The following is a 17,119-nucleotide window of genomic DNA, read 5'->3' on the forward strand; positions in this document are numbered from 1 at the left end:
GTGCACGGCGCCTTTTTGGGGTCTACGACGCACCGTTTTCTCGCAAAATCGAGCTATATCCGAAACCTACTTTTGCGAACTAGTCCTAGGATTTTCAACCAATCAGAACCAAACCACTTCATAAATATTCCCTGGACACTCAATATCAATAATTATTAAAAAAAAGTTGAAATTTCAATTCTTACGCGAAACAGTACGCCAAAAAGCGTCTATGCTAACGTTAGCCAAATACTATTTTGACTATAACTCTTGAACGGAATGAGATATCTTCACCAAACTCGGTACACATATGTATGAGCTCAATCTTTGGTCAAATCAAAAAAATTGCGCATCTCTGCCACTTGGGGGCGCTATAAGATAAAAAAAACACATAAATTGCTATAACTAGGCAACCGTTGGCTCGATCGACTTGAAAATCGGTATGCAGTGTCTTGGTCTGAAGGGGCACAAGTACCTATGAGGACATTTGCATATCTCAAAAAACATGGCCGTCATTGGCCAAACAAATTTAAGCACCTATTTGAAAGGGTTAACGGATGTTGATCGGAACGAAACTCGCTGGGTACGTTCGACTCATGAACCTTAAGGTCTGTAAGAATTTTGAAAGAAATCGGCCACTAGTTGGCGCTAACGAGTTTTATGGCTCTGTAATCACGTGGTGTTTCACATATCAACACAATATGCATATCATTTGATAGATCTCCTCGTATTGCACAACTTTGCCTCAAGAACCATTGCTGTCAATCAAATCGTTCAATTGTTATTCACAAATATGTTAAAAACCTACTTTTGCGAACTAGTCCTAGGTTTTTTGCCCGATCGGAACCAAACCACTGCAGTAATATTCTGTGGACTCTCTAGATCAATAATTATTAAAAAAATGTTGAATTTTGTCCTTTGGTTAGTTGTAACCGGGTAATTTAGAAAAAGGGGTGTGGCCAAACATACCCCAAAGCCTATAAAACCTAAAGGAAAACTCAAAACTGTATGAAACTCAGTGAAATCATGTATCAGGTGACTCTTAACAAGCATGCAAAGTTTCATGGAGATCAGACCATAGGTGGCGCTATAACAGTAGAAAAGGTCTCAAAACACAAGATTTATATGGTAAATGGCCCCAAATTGTTTGAAAATGCTCATATATTCACTCAAAAACACTAAATCTTCATATCATATGATAGATCTCCTCATTCTGAACAACTTTGCCTCTGGGACCAATGTTGTCAATAAAGCTGTTAATTAATTATTCAAGATTATTTTAAAAAGTTACTTTGGCATACTTGTGATACGGTTTAAGATGAAAATCAATAAAACCACTGAAGTACAATTCTGTAGACTCTGAAGGTCATTAATTATCAAAAACATGTTGAACAATTGCATTTGGACAACTATAAACCAGTAATTTTATAATATGTTCTTTTCATAGTGTACACAAAGGCTTATTAATACAAACAGAAAGCCCACACATTATCAAAACTGTGTAAAACAATGCATAATTTCATTCTAAACAAGCATGCAAAATTTAAGAGAGATTGGGCAATAAAAAATTACAACACTATAACAGTTATGTTTTAAAACACAGTGTTGTTTGAGTAAATGCAATTTATAACCTCTAGATGGCAGTGGAAGACCACTAATGGGCTCATTCAGTTAAGTTGAACAGTACTGTTGAAAGGATTCATGAATTCATCCCAAAACATTAAAAATGTAACTGTTATAACATTTTAAATCTCATTGAGTCAATGTTTTCCATTTTGTTCATACAGATATATCAGTTTTTAAAATTTTGCCACATTATGATTACAGTTTAACCTGAAAATGACATCTAAACTCTTAAAAAGAGAAGACTTGCAATAAGTTTATTGTCACCTATCACTTATTTCAAATACCTATATCTGCAACAAAATGTTTGTGCATGTATATGTGTGTCTTTGTGTGTGTGTGTGTGTGTGTGTGTGTGTGTGTGTGTGTGTGTGTGTGTGCATATGCTTATAGAGTATTAATATATTAGTCTAATCATTTGCTGTCAGTGTGTGTGTCTGTCTGTTAGCCTGTTCTCCATTTTGGATGTGTTTAACTGTCATCCATGCATCCAGGTTGGCTCTGACCACCTCAGAGGCCTTAATGTGCTTGAACCCCGGTAAAATGCTGCTTGCAGCTTTAATTATTATTATTATTATTATTCTTCCGCCTTAAAACTGAACCTGCAGCCCAAACCGTAAGGCCTAGAGAGCTGAAACTTGGTCAGATCGTAGTAGTCTTGCTCGCTACTCAGATACAAAGAACCGGCCCAATCGGCCTAACGGGGGCGCTACAGCGCAGAAATCAAAAATTTTGGACATTTTTGGCCGTAAATCGTATACCGTTAGCCATAGACTCAAAAACATGGCATTGTTGCAATCCTTGGGTTAGCCCGAACAAAAGTGCACGGCGCCTTTTTGGGGTCTACGACGCACCGTTTTCTCGCAAAATCGAGCTATATCCGAAACCTACTTTTGCGAACTAGTCCTAGGATTTTCAACCAATCAGAACCAAACCACTTCATAAATATTCCCTGGACACTCAATATCAATAATTATTAAAAAAAGTTGAAATTTCAATTCTTACGCGAAACAGTACGCCAAAAAGCGTCTATGCTAACGTTCGCCAAATACTATTTTGACTATAACTCTTGAACGGAATGAGATATCTTCACCAAACTCGGTACACATATGTATGAGCTCAATCTTTGGTCAAATCAAAAAAATTGCGCATCTCTGCCACTTGGGGGCGCTATAAGATAGAAAAAACACATAAATTGCTATAACTAGGCAACCGTTGGCTCGATCAACTTGAAAATCGGTATGCAGTGTCTTGGTCTGAAGGGGCACAAGTACTTATGAGGACATTTGCATATCTCAAAAAACATGGCCGTCATTGGCCAAACAAATTTAAGCACCTATTTGAAAGGGTTAACGGATGTTGATCGGAACGAAACTCGCTGGGTACGTTCGACTCATGAACCTTAAGGTCTGTAAGAATTTTGAAAGAAATCGGCCACTAGTTGGCGCTAACGAGTTTTATGGCTCTGTAATCACGTGGTGTTTCACATATCAACACAATATGCATATCATTTGATAGATCTCCTCGTAATGCACAACTTTGCCTCAAGAACCATTGCTGTCAATCAAATCGTTCAATTGTTATTCACAAATATGTTAAAAACCTACTTTTGCGAACTAGTCCTAGGTTTTTTGCCCGATCGGAACCAAACCACTGCAGTAATATTCTGTGGACTCTCTAGATCAATAATTATTAAAAAAATGTTGAATTTTGTCCTTTGGTTAGCTGTAACCGGGTAATTTAGAAAAAGGGGTGTGGCCAAACATACCCCAAAGCCTATAAAACCTAAAGGAAAACTCAAAACTGTATGAAACTCAGTGAAATCATGTAACAGGTGACTCTTAACAAGCATGCAAAGTTTCATGGAGATCAGACCATAGGTGGCGCTATAACAGTAGAAAAGGTCTCAAAACACAAGATTTATATGGTAAATGGCCCCAAATTGTTTGAAAATGCTCATATATTCACTCAAAAACACTAAATCTTCATATCATATGATAGATCTCCTCATTCTGAACAACTTTGCCTCTGGGACCAATGTTGTCAATAAAGCTGTTAATTAAATATTCAAGATTATTTTAAAAAGTTACTTTGGCATACTTGTGATACGGTTTAAGATGAAAATCAATAAACCCACTGAAGTACAATTCTGTAGACTCTGAAGGTCAATAATTATCAAAAACATGTTGAACAATTGCATTTGGACAACTATAAACCAGTAATTTTATAATATGTTCTTTTCATAGTGTACACAAAGGCCTATTAATACAAACAGAAAGCCCACACATTATCAAAACTGTGTAAAACAATGCATAATTTCATTCTAAACAAGCATGCAAAATTTAAGAGAGATTGGGCAAAAAAAAAAAAAAAACACTATAACAGTTATGTTTAAAAACAGTGTTGCTTGAGTAAATGCAATTTATAACCTCTAGATGGCAGTGGAAGACCACTAATGGGCTCATTCAGTTAAGTTGAACAGTACTGTTGAAAGGATTCATGAATTCATCCCAAAACATTAAAAATGTAACTGTTATAACATTTTAAATCTCATTGAGTCAATGTTTTCCATTTTGTTCTTACAGGTATATCAGTTTTTACTATTTTGCCACATTGTGATTACAGTTTAACCTGAAAATGACATCTAAACTCTTAAAAAGAGAAGACTTGCAATAAGTTTATTGTCACCTATCACTTATTTCAAATACCTATATCTGCAACAAAATGTCTGTGCATGTATATGTGTGTCTTTGTGTGTGTGTGTGTGTGCATATGCTTATAGAGTATACATATATTAGTCTAATCATTTACTTTCAGTGTGTGTGTCTGTCTGTTAACCTGTTCTCCATTTTGGATGTGTTTAAATGTCATCCAAACATCCAGGTTGGCTCTGACCACCTCAGATGCCTTAAATGCTTGAACCCCGGTAAAATGCTGCTTGCAGCTTTAATTAGGGGTTCTAGCACGCAGTGCTGAAACCCTATTGTATCTGTTAGGATTTTTTAGGGGTTCAAGCACGAAGTGCTGAAACCCTATTGTTTTTGTTAGGATTTTTATTATTATTATTATTATTATTATTATTATTATTATTATTATTATTATTATTCTTCCCTAAAACTGATCGTGCAGCCCAAACCGTAAGGGCTAGAGAGCTGAAACTTGGCCAGATTGTAGTAGTCTGGCTCGCTACTCAGGCGCAAAGACCCGGCCCAATCGGCCTAACGGGGGCGCTACAGCACAAAAAACAAAATTTTCAGACATTTTTGGCCATAGCTCCTAAACCACTTGACGTAGACTCAAAAACGTTATATATTTTGCATCCTTGGGTTACTAGGAACAAAATTGCTCTGCACCTTTTTTTACTCTACGACGCACCGTTTTCCCGTAAAATCGACCTATATCCAAAACCTACTTTTGCAAACTAGTCCTAGGTTTTTCAGCCAATCGTAACAAAAACAGTGCAGAAATGTTCTATGGACAGTCATTATCAATAATTATCAAAAACAATTTGAAATTTTCACTCACTGCTGCAAGGGGGCGCTAATACCTTCACAAGTCGAGGACCAATTTCATTCAAAAGGCCAGAACTCGTGAACGAAATGAGATATCTTAACCAAACTTGGTACACATTTTGATGAGCTGAAACTTTGGTCAAATAAAAAAGAATTGCACATCTCTGCCACGTGGTGGCGCTATAAGAGGTAAAAACATAAAAATGGCTATAACTACACAACCGTTAGCCTGATCGACTTGAAAATTTGTATGCCATGTCATTGTCCCATGTGACACAAGGGTCTATGAGGAAATAGGCGTATCTAAAAAAACATGGCCGCCATTGGCCAATGAAATGTAAGCACCTTTTTGACAAGGTTAACAGAGGTCAATCGGAACGAAACTCGGTAGGCACGTTCGACTCAGGGTCCTAAAGGTCTGTAAGAATTTTGAAAGAAATCGGCCACTAGTTGGCGCTAATGAGATTTTTTGGCTCAGTAATCACGTGGTGTGACATAGATTCACACAATATGCATATCATTTGATAGATCTCCTCATGATGCACAACTTTGCCTCAAGAACCATGGCTGTCAATCAAATTGTTCATTAATTATTCACAGATATGTTAAAAACCTACTTTTGCGAACTAGTCCTAGGGTTTTCACCCAATCAGAACCAAACCACTGCTGTAATATTCTCTGGACTCTCTAGATCAATAGTTATCAAAAAAATGTTGAATTTTGTCCTTTGGTTAGCTGTAACCAGGTCATTAATAAAAGGGGCGTGGCCACATACAAACAAAAGCCTATAAAACCTCAACAGAAACTCAAAACTTTACAAAACTAGGAGAAAACATTGAGCCGATGTCTCTGAACAATCATGCAAATTTTCATGGAGATCGGACAATAGGTGGCGCTATAACAGTAGAAAAGGTCTCAAAAACACAAGATTTATATGGTAAATGGCCTCAAATTGGTTAAAAATATTCATATATTCCCACAAACACTAGATCATATGATAGATCTCCTCATTCTGAACAACTTTGCCTCTTGGATCAATGTTGTCGATAAAACTCCTAATTAAATGTTCAAGATTATTTTAAAAAGTTACTTTGGCGAACTAGTCCAAGGATTTAAGCTGAAAATCAATAAAACCACTGAAGTACAATTCTCTAGACTCTGAAGGTCAATAATTATCAAAAAAATGTTGAACAATTGTATTTGGACAACTATAAACCGGTTATTTTAAAATAAGTTCTTTACATAGTGTACCCAAAGACCTGTTAATACAAACAGAAAGCCCACAAATTATCAAAACTGTGTAAAATAATGCATAATCTCATTCTAAATAAGCATGCAAAATTTAAGTGAATTCATGCCTAAAAAATAAAAAACACAGTTATATTTTAAATCTCATTGAGTCAGAGTTTTCCATTTTGTTCAAACAGACATGTCCAACAGAGGTAGTGGTGTTGTTGGCGCAGTGGATAAGACACATGCCATTGGAGCGAGCGACCCGGGTTCGAATCCACTGTGAGACACCGATGTGTCGCTGAGCAAGACGCTTAACCCCAAGTTGGTCCAGAAGCATGTGACCTCTGACATATATAGCAGGTGTAAGTCGCTTTGGATAAAAGCGTCAGATAAATGTAAACGTCAGTTTTTACACTTCTGCCACTTTATGATTACAGTGAAAGCTGAAAATGACATGTAAACTATTAAAAACTAGTTCAATCATTTAATTTCAGTGCGTGTGCCTGTCTGTGAGCCTAATCTCCATTTTGGATGTGTTTAACTGTCATCCGTACATCCAGGTTGGCCGAGACCACCCCAGAGACCTAAAATGCTTGAACCCCGATAAATGCTGCTTGCAGCTTTAATATTATTATTATTATTATTATTATTCTCCACTCAAACTGATCGTGCAGCCCAAACCGTAAGGCCTAGAGAGCTGAAACTTGGTCAGATGGTAGAAGTCCGGCCTTCTTGTCAGATCCAAAGGCTCGCCCCAATCGGCCTAAAGGGGGCGCTACAGTGATCAAAAATGCGTTAGTGCTAATAACTCCTAAACCGCTTATCATAGAGCCAAAAATTTAACATTTCCGGAATCCGTGGGTCATGCGAAATTAAAAACGGTCACTCTGATTTTGGGTCTAGGAGGCCTCGTTTTTTCGCAAATTTGACGTATGTCCAAAACCTACTTTTGCGAACTAGTCCTAGGTTTTTCGCCCAATCTGAACCAAACCACTGCAGAAATGTTCTCTGGCCAGGGAATATCAATAATTATCAAAAAAAAGTTGAAATTTCGACTCGCTGTCGTAATGGGATGCCAAAACGTTCGAAAGTCGAGGAGCAATTTTACACAACAGGCTATAACTCGTGAAAGAAATAAGATATCTTAACCAAACTTGCTACACATTTGTAAGACCTAAAACTTTGGTCAAATAAAAAAAATTGCACACCTCTGCCACTTGGGGGCGCTATAAAAAGAAAAAACACATAAATGGCTATAACTAGGCTACCGTTGGCTCGATCGACCTAAAAATTGGTATGCAGTGTCTTTGTCTGAAGGGGCACAAGTACCTATGAGGACATTTGCATATCTCAAAAAACATGGCCGCCATTGGCCAAACAATTTTAAGCACCTATTTGAAAGGGTTAACGGATGTTGATCGGAACGAAACTCGCTGGGTGCGTTCGACTCATGAACCTTAAGGTCTGTAAGAATTTTGAAAGAAATCGGCCACTAGTTGGCGCTAACGAGTTTATTGGCTCTGTAATCACGTGGTGTTTCACTTATCAACACAATATGCATATCATTTGATAGATCTCCTCATAATGCACAACTTTGCCTCAAGAACCATTGTTGTCAATCAAATCGTTCAAATGTTATTCACAAATATGTTAAAAACCTACTTTTACGAACTAGTCCTAGGTTTTTTGTGCGATCGGAACCAAACCACTGCAGTAATATTCTGTGGACTCTCTAGATCAATAATTATCAAAAAAATGTTGAATTTTGTCCTTTGGTTAGCTGTAAAGGGGTAATTTAGTAAAAGGGGTGTGGCCAAACATACCCCAAAGCCTATAAAACCTAAACGAAAACTCAAAACTTTATGAAACTTCATGGAATCATGTATCAGGTGACTCTTAACAAGCATGCAAAGTTTCATGGAGATCGGATCATAGGTGGCGCTATAACAGTTGAAAAAGCCTCAAAAACACACATTTTCAATAGAAAATGATCACAATTTGTAGGACATGTTCATACATTCACACAAACACTAGATCTTCATATCATATGATAGATCTCCTCTTTGTGAACAACTTTGCCTCAAGGAGCGAAGATGTCAATCAAATCGTTCAATTGTTATTCACAAATATGTTAAAAACTTACTTTTGCGAACTAGTCCCAGATTTTTTACCCGATCGAAACCAAACCACTGCAGTAATGTTGAAAATGTAGAATTTTGTCCTTTGGTTAGCTTTAACTGGCTAAATTAGAAAAGGGGCGTGACCAAAATACCCAAAAGCATATAAAACCTAAACGAAAACTCAAAACTTTATGAAACTTGGTGAAAACATGTAACAGGTGACTCTTAACAAGCATGCAAATTTTCATGGAGATCGGACCACAGGTGGCACTATGACAGTAGAAAAGGTCTCAAAACATAAGATTGATATGGTAAATGGCCTCAAATTGTCTGAAAATGCTCATATATTCACATAAACACTAGATCTTCATATCATATGATAGATCTCCTCATTCTGAACAACTTTTGGGACCAATGTTGTCAATAAAGCTGTTAATTAAATATTGAAGATTATTTAAAAAAGTTACTTTGGCAAAGTAGTCCAAGGCTTTAAGCTGAAAATCAATAAAACCACTGAAGTACAATTCTCTAGACTCTGAAGGTCAATAATAATCAAAAACATGTTGAAAAATTGCATTTGGACAACTATAAACCAGTGATTGTATAATATGTTCTTTTCACAGTGTACACAAAGGCCTATTTATACAAACAGAAAGCCCACAAACTATCAAAACTGTGTAAAATAAAGCCTAATTTCATTCTAATCAAGCATGCAAAATTTAAGAGAGATTGGGCAAAAAACATTACACTATAACAGTTATGTTTAAAAACAGTGTTGTTTGAGTAAATGCAACCACTAGATGGCAGCGGAAGACCACTAATGGGCTCATTCAGCAAATTGAAACAGTACTTTTGAGAAGATTTATGAATTCATGCCTAAACAATAAAAAAAAAACACTGTTACAACATTTTAAATCTCACTGAGTTAAATTTTTCCATTTTGTTCATACAGACTTACCAGTTTTTAAAATTTTGCCACATTATGATTACAGTGAAACCTGAAAATGACATCCAAACTCTTAAAACTAGTTTAATCATTTAATTTCAGTGCGTGTGTCTGTCTGTCAGCCTATTCTCCGTTTTGGATGTGTTTAACTGTCATCCGTACATCCAGGTTGGCTCAGACCACCTAAGATGCCTTAAGTGCTTGAACCCCGTAAATGCTGCTTGCAGCTTTAATTATTATTATTATTATTATTCTTCCGCCTTAAAACTGAACGTGCAGCCCAAACCGTAAGGCCTAGAGAGCTGAAACTTGGTCAGATCGTAGTAGTCTTGCTCGCTACTCAGATACAAAGAACCGGCCCAATCGGCCTAACGGGGGCGCTACAGCGCAAAAAACAAAAATTTTGGACATTTTTGGCCGTAAATCGTATACCGTTAGCCATAAACTCAAAAACATGGCATTGTTGCAATCCTTGGGTTAGCCCGAACAAAAGTGAACGGCGCCTTTTTGGGGTCTACGACGCACCGTTTTCTCGCAAAATCGAGCTATATCCGAAACCTACTTTTGCGAACTAGTCCTAGGATTTTCAACCAATCAGAACCAAACCACTTCAGAAATATTCCCTGGACACTCAATATCAATAATTATTAAAAAAAAGTTGAAATTTCAATTCTTACGCGAAACAGTACACCAAAAAGCATCTATGCTAACGTTAGCCAAATGCTATTTTAACTATAACTCTTGAACGGAATGAGATATCTTCACCAAACTCGGTATACATATGTATGAGCTCAATCTTTGGTCAAATCAAAAAAATTGCGCATCTCTGCCACTTGGGGGCGCAATAAGATAGAAAAAACACATACATTGCTATAACTAGGCAACCGTTGGCTCGATCGACTTGAAAATCGGTATGCAGTGTCTTGGTCTGAAGGGGCACAAGTACCTATGAGGACATTTGCATATCTCAAAAAACATGGCCGCCATTGGCCAAACAAATTTAAGCACCTATTTGAAAGGGTTAACGGATGTTGATCGGAACAAAACTCGCTGGGTACGTTCGACTCATGAACCTTAAGGTCTGTAAGAATTTTGAAAGAAATCGGCCACTAGTTGGCGCTAAAGAGTTTTATGGCTCTGTAATCACGTGGTGTTTCACATATCAACACAATATGCATAACATTTGATAGATCTCCTCGTAATGCACAACTTTGCCTCAAGAACCATTGCTGTCAATCAAATCGTTCAATTGTTATTCACAAATATGTTAAAAACCTACTTTTGCGAACTAGTCCTAGGTTTTTTGCCCGATCGGAACCAAACCACTGCAGTAATATTCTGTGGACTCTCTAGATCAATAATTATTAAAAAAATATTGAATTTTGTCCTTTGGTTAGCTGTAACGGGGTAATTTAGAAAAAGGGGTGTGGCCAAACATACCCCAAAGCCTATAAAACCTAAAGGAAAACTCAAAACTTTATGAAACTCAGGGAAATCATGTAACAGGTGACTCTTAACAAGCATGCAAAGTTTCATGGAGATCAGACCATAGGTGGCGCTATAACAGTAGAAAATGTCTCAAAACACAAGATTTATATGGTAAATGGCCTCAAATTGTTTGAAAATGTTCATATATTCACTCAAAAACACTAAATCTTCATATCATATGATAAATCTCCTCATTCTGAACAACTTTGCCTCTGAGACCAATGTTGTCAATGAAGCTGTTAATTAAATATTCAAGATTATTTAAAAAAGTTACTTTGGCATACTTGTGATACAGTTTAAGATGAAAATCAATAAAACCACTGAAGTACAATTCTCTAGACTCTGAAGGTCAATAATTATCAAAAACATGTTGAACAATTGCATTTGGGCAACTATAAATCAATAATTTTATAATATGTTATTTGCATAGTGTACACAAAGGCCTATTAATACAAACAGAAAGCCCACAAATTATCAAAACTGTGTAAAATAATGCATAATTTCATTCTAAACAAGCATGCAAAATTTAAGAGAGATTGGGCAAAAAAAAATAACAACACTATAACAGTTATGTTTTAAACCAGGGTTGTTTGAGTAAATGCAATTTATAACCACTAGATGGCAGCGGAAGACCACTAATGGGCTCATTCAGCTAAGTTGAACAGCACTGTTTTCATGAATTCTTGCCAAAACATTAATAAATTAACTGTTATAACATTTTATATCTTACTGAATCAATGTTTTCCATTTTGTTCATACATATGTATCAGTTTTTACAATTTTGCCACATTATGATTACAGTTTAACCTGAAAATGACATCTAAACTCTAAAAAAGAGAAGACTTGCAATAAGTTTATTGTCACCTTATTTCAAATACCTGTATCTGCAACAAAATGTGTGTCCATGTATATGTGTGTCTTTGTGTGTGTGTGTGTGTGTGTGTGTGCATATGCTTATAGAGTATTAATATATTAGTCTAATCATTTACTTTCATTGTGTGTGTGTGTCTGTCTGTTAGCCTGTTCTCCATTTTGGATGTGTTTAACTGTCATCCATGCATCCAGGTTGGCTCTGACCACCTCAGAGGCCTTAATGTGCTTGAACCCCGGTAAAATGCTGCTTGCAGCTTTAATTAGGGGTTCAAGCACGCAGTGCTGAAACCCTATTGTATTTGTTAGGATTTTTATTATTATTAGGGGTTCAAGCACGCAGTGCTGAAACCCTATTGTAATTGTAAGGATTTTTTTTATTATTATTATTTTTCTCCGCTAAAACTGATCGTGCAGACCAAACCGTAAGGCCTAGAGAGCTGAAACTTGGCCAGAATGTAGAGCTCCCCGAGGGGACGTTCTGACAAAGTCTCACCCCAATCGGCCAAACGGGGGCGCTACAGCGCAAAAAACAAAAAAAATTGACATTTTGGGCCGTAAATCGTAAACCGTTAGCCATAAACTCAAAAACATGGCATCGTTGCAATCCTTGGGATAGCCCGAACAAAAGTGTATGGCGCCTTTTTGGGGTCTACGACGCACCGTTTTCTCGCAAAATCGAGCTATATCCGAAACCTACTTTTGCGAACTAGTCCTAGGATTTTCAACCAATCAGAACCAAACCACTTCATAAATATTCCCTGGACACTCAATATCAATAATTATCAAAAAAAAGTTGAAATTTCAATTCTTACGCGAAACAGTACACCAAAAAGCGTCTATGCTAACGTTAGCCAAATGCTATTTTAACTATAACTCTTGAACGGAATGAGATATCTTCACCAAAATTGGTACACATATGTATGAGCTCAATCTTTGGTGAAATGAAAAAAATTGCGCATCTCTGCCACTTGGGGGCGCAATAAGATTTAAAAAACACATAAATGGCTATAACTAGGCAACCGTTGGCTCGATCGACTTGAAAATTGGTATTCAGTGTTTTGGTCTGAAGGGGCACAAGTACCTATGAGGACATTTGCATATCTCAAAAAACATGGCCGCCATTGGCCAAACAAATTTAAGCACCTATTTGAAAGGGTTAACGGATGTTGATCGGAACGAAACTCGCTGGGTACGTTCGACTCATGAACCTTAAGGTCTGTAAGAATTTTGAAAGAAATCGGCCACTAGTTGGCGCTAACGAGTTTTATGGCTCTGTAATCACATGGTGTTTCACATATCAACACAATATGCATATCATTTGATAGATCTCCTCGTAATGCACAACTTTGCCTCAAGAACCATTGCTGTCAATCAAATCGTTCAATTGTTATTCACAAATATGTTAAAAACCTACTTTTGCGAACTAGTCCTAGGTTTTTTGTCCGATCGGAACCAAACCACTGCAGTAATATTCTGTAGACTCTCTAGATCAATAATTATCAAAATAATGTTGAATTTTTTCCTTTGGTTAGCTGTAAAAGGGTAATTTAGTAAAAGGGGTGTGGCCAAACATACCCCAAAGCCTATAAAACCTAAAGGAAAACTCAAAACTTTATGAAACTCGGTGAAATCATGTAACAGGTGACTCTTAACAAGCATGCAAAGTTTCATGGAGATCAGACCATAGGTGGCGCTATAACAGTAGAAAAGGTCTCAAAACACAAGATTTCTATGGTAAATGGCCTCAAATTGTTTGAAAATGTTCATATATTCACTCAAAAACACTAAATCTTCATATCATATGATAAATCTCCCTTATTCTGAACAACTTTGCCTCTGGGACCAATGTTGTCAATAAAGCTGTTAATTAAATATTCAAGATTATTTAAAAAAGTTACTTTGGCATACTTGTGATAGGGTTTAAGATGAAAATCAATAAAACCACTGAAGTACAATTCTCTAGACTCTGAAGGTCAATAATTATCAAAAACATGTTGAACAATTGCATTTGGACAACTATAAACCAGTAATTTTATAATATGTTATTTGCATAGTGTACACAAAGGCCTATTAATACAAACAGAAAGCCCACAAATTATCAAAACTGTGTAAAATAATGCATAATTTCATTCTAAACAAGCATGCAAAATTTAAGAGAGATTGGTCAAAAAAAAATAACAACACTATAACAGTTATATTTAACAACACAGTGTTGCTTGAGTAAATGCAATTTATAACCACTAGATGGCAGCGGGAGACCACTAATTGGCTCATTCAGCTAAGGTGAACAGTACTGTTGAAAGAATTAATGAATTCATGCCAAAACATTAAAAAATTAACTGTTATAACATTTTAAATCTCATTGAGTCAATATTTTCCATTTTGTTCATACAGATATATCAGTTTTTACAATTTTGCCACATTATGATTACAGTTTAACCTGAAAATGACATCTAAACTCTTAAAAACAGAAGACTTGCAATACTTGTATTGTCACCTATCCCTTATTTCAAATACCTATATCTGCAACAAAATGTTTTGTGCATTTATATGTGTCTTAGTGTGTGTGTGTGTGTGTGTGTGTGTGTGCATATGCTTATAGAGTATACATATATTAGTCTAATTATTTACTTTCAGTGTGTGTGTCTGTCTGTTAGCCTGTTCTCCATTTTTGATGTGTTTAAATGTCATCCAAACATCCAGGTTGGCTCTGACCACCTCAGATGCCTTAAATGCTTGAACCCCGTAAATGCTGCTTGCAGCTTTAATTAGGGGTTCAAGCACGCAGTGCTGAAACCCTATTGTATTTGTTAGGATTTTTATTATTATTATTATTCTTCCGCCCTAGAACTGAACGTGCAGCCCAAACCGTAAGGCCTAGAGAGCTGAAATTTGGACAGATCGTAGAGCTCATTTTGGGGAGAACTTATAAAAGTCTCAGCCCAATCGGCCTAACGGGGGCGCTACAGCGCAAAAAACTAAAATTTTGGACATTTTTGGCCGCAGATCGTAAACCGTTAGCCGTAGACTCAAAAACAAGGCATCGTTGCAATCCTTGGGTTAGCCCGAACAAAAGTGCACAGCTGCATTTTTTGCTCTACGACGCACCGTTTTCTCGCAAAATCGAGCTATATCCGAAACCTACTTTTGCGAACTAGTCCTAGGATTTTCAACCAATCAGAACCAAACCACTTCATAAATATTCCCTGGACACTCAATATCAATAATTATCAAAAAAAAGTTGAAATTTCAATTCTTACGCGAAACAGTACGCCAAAAAGCGTCTATGCTAACGTTAGCCAAATGCTATTTTGACTATAACTCTTGAACGGAATGAGAAAACTTCACCAAACTCGGTACACATATGTATGAGCTCAATCTTTGGTCAAATCAAAAAAATTGCGCATCTCTGCCACTTGGGGGCGCAATAAGATAGAAAAAACACATAAATTGCTATAACTAGGCAACCGTTGGCTCGATCGACTTGAAAATTGGTATGCAGTGTCTTGGTCTGAAGGGTCACAAGTACCTATGAGGACATTTGCATATCTCAAAAAACATGGCCGCCATTGGCCAAACAATTTTAAGCACCTATTTGAAAGGGTTAACGGATGTTGATCGGAACAAAACTCGCTGGGTACGTTCGACTCATGAACCTTAAGGTCTATAAGAATTTTGAAAGAAATCGGCCACTAGTTGGCGCTAACGAGTTTTATGGCTCTGTAATCACGTGGTGTTTCACATATGAACGAAATATGCATATCATTTGATAGATCTCCTCATAATGCACAACTTTGCCTCAAGAACCATTGCTGTCAATCAAATCGTTCAATTGTTATTCACAAATATGTTAAAAACCTACTTTTGCGAACTAGTCCTAGGTTTTTTGTCCGATCGGAACCAAACCACTGCAGTAATATTCTGTGGACTCTCTAGATCAATAATTATCAAAAAAATGTTGAATTTTGTACTTTGGTTAGCTTTAAATGGGTAATTTAGAAAAGGGGTGTGGCCAAACATACCCCAAAGCCTATAAAACCTAAACGAAAACTCAAAACTTTATGAACCTTGGTGAAAACATGTAACACATGACTCTTAACAAACATGCAACGTTTCATGGAGATCGGATCATAGGTGGCGCTATAACAGTTGAAAAGCCTCAAAAACACACATTTTCAATAGAAAATGATCACAATTTGTAGAACATGTTCATACATTCACACAAACACTAGATCTTCATATCATATGATAGATCTCCTCTTTGTAAACAACTTTGCCTCAAGGAGCGAAGATGTCAATCAAATCGTTCAATTGTTATTCACAAATATATTAAAAACGTACTTTTGCGAACTAGTCCTAGGTTTTTTACCCGATCGAAACCAAACCACTGCAGTAATTTTCTCTGGACACTCTAGATCAATAATTATCAAAAAAATATTGAATTTTGTCCTTTGGTTAGCTATAACTGGCTATGTTAGAAAAGGGGCGTGACCAAAATACCCAAAAGCATATAAAACCTAAACGAAAACTCAAAACTTTATGAAACTTGGTGAAAACATGTAACAAGTGACTCTTAACAAGCATGCAAATTTTCATGGAGATCGGACCATAGGTGGCGCTATAACAGTAAAAAAGGTCTCAAAACATAAGATTTATATGGTAAATTGCCTCAAATTGTCTGAAAATGCTCATATATTCACATAAACCCTAGATCTTCATATCATATGATAGATCTCCTCATTCTGAACAACTTCTGGGACCAATGTTGTCAATAAAGCTGTTAATTAAATATTCAAGATTATTTAAAAAAGTTACTTTGGCAAAGTAGTCCAAGGCTTTAAGCTGAAAATTAATAAAACCACTGAAGTACAATTCTCTAGACTCTGAAGGTCAATAATTATCAAAAACATGTTGAACAATTGCATTTGGACAACTATAAACCAGTGATTGTTTAATATGTTCTTTTCACAGTGTACACAAAGACCTATTAATACAAACAGAAAGCCCACAAATGATCAAAACTGTGTAAAATAATGCAAAATTTAGGAGAGATTGGGCAAAAAACAATAACAACACTATAACAGTTATGTTTAAAAACACAGTGTTGTTTGAGTAAATGCAATTTATAACCACTAGATGGCAGCGGAAGACCACTAATGGGCTCATTCAGCAAATTGAAACAGTACTTTTGAAAAGATTTATGAATTCATGCCTAAACAATAAAAGAAAACACTGTTACAACATTTTAAATCTCACTGAGTTAAAGTTTTCCATTTTGTTCATACAGACTTATCAGTTTTTAAAACTTTGCCACATTATGGTTACAGTGAAACCTGAAAATGACA

General features: G+C 36.4%; 1 long non-coding RNA gene across 1 annotated transcript; it reads left to right on the forward strand.

Moving 5' to 3' along the window:
• The first annotated feature begins 450 nt into the window (after window positions 1-450).
• Window positions 451-14,233, forward strand: LOC127956107 (uncharacterized). The gene is made up of 3 exons (XR_008153471.1): window positions 451-1,344; window positions 3,767-4,187; window positions 14,169-14,233. It is a non-coding gene; the product is annotated as an uncharacterized LOC127956107 (long non-coding RNA).
• Window positions 14,234-17,119: the final 2,886 nt, after the last annotated feature.

Source organism: Carassius gibelio, chromosome B4, assembly GCF_023724105.1.
Source record: "Carassius gibelio isolate Cgi1373 ecotype wild population from Czech Republic chromosome B4, carGib1.2-hapl.c, whole genome shotgun sequence".
NCBI lineage: Eukaryota > Metazoa > Chordata > Actinopteri > Cypriniformes > Cyprinidae > Carassius > Carassius gibelio.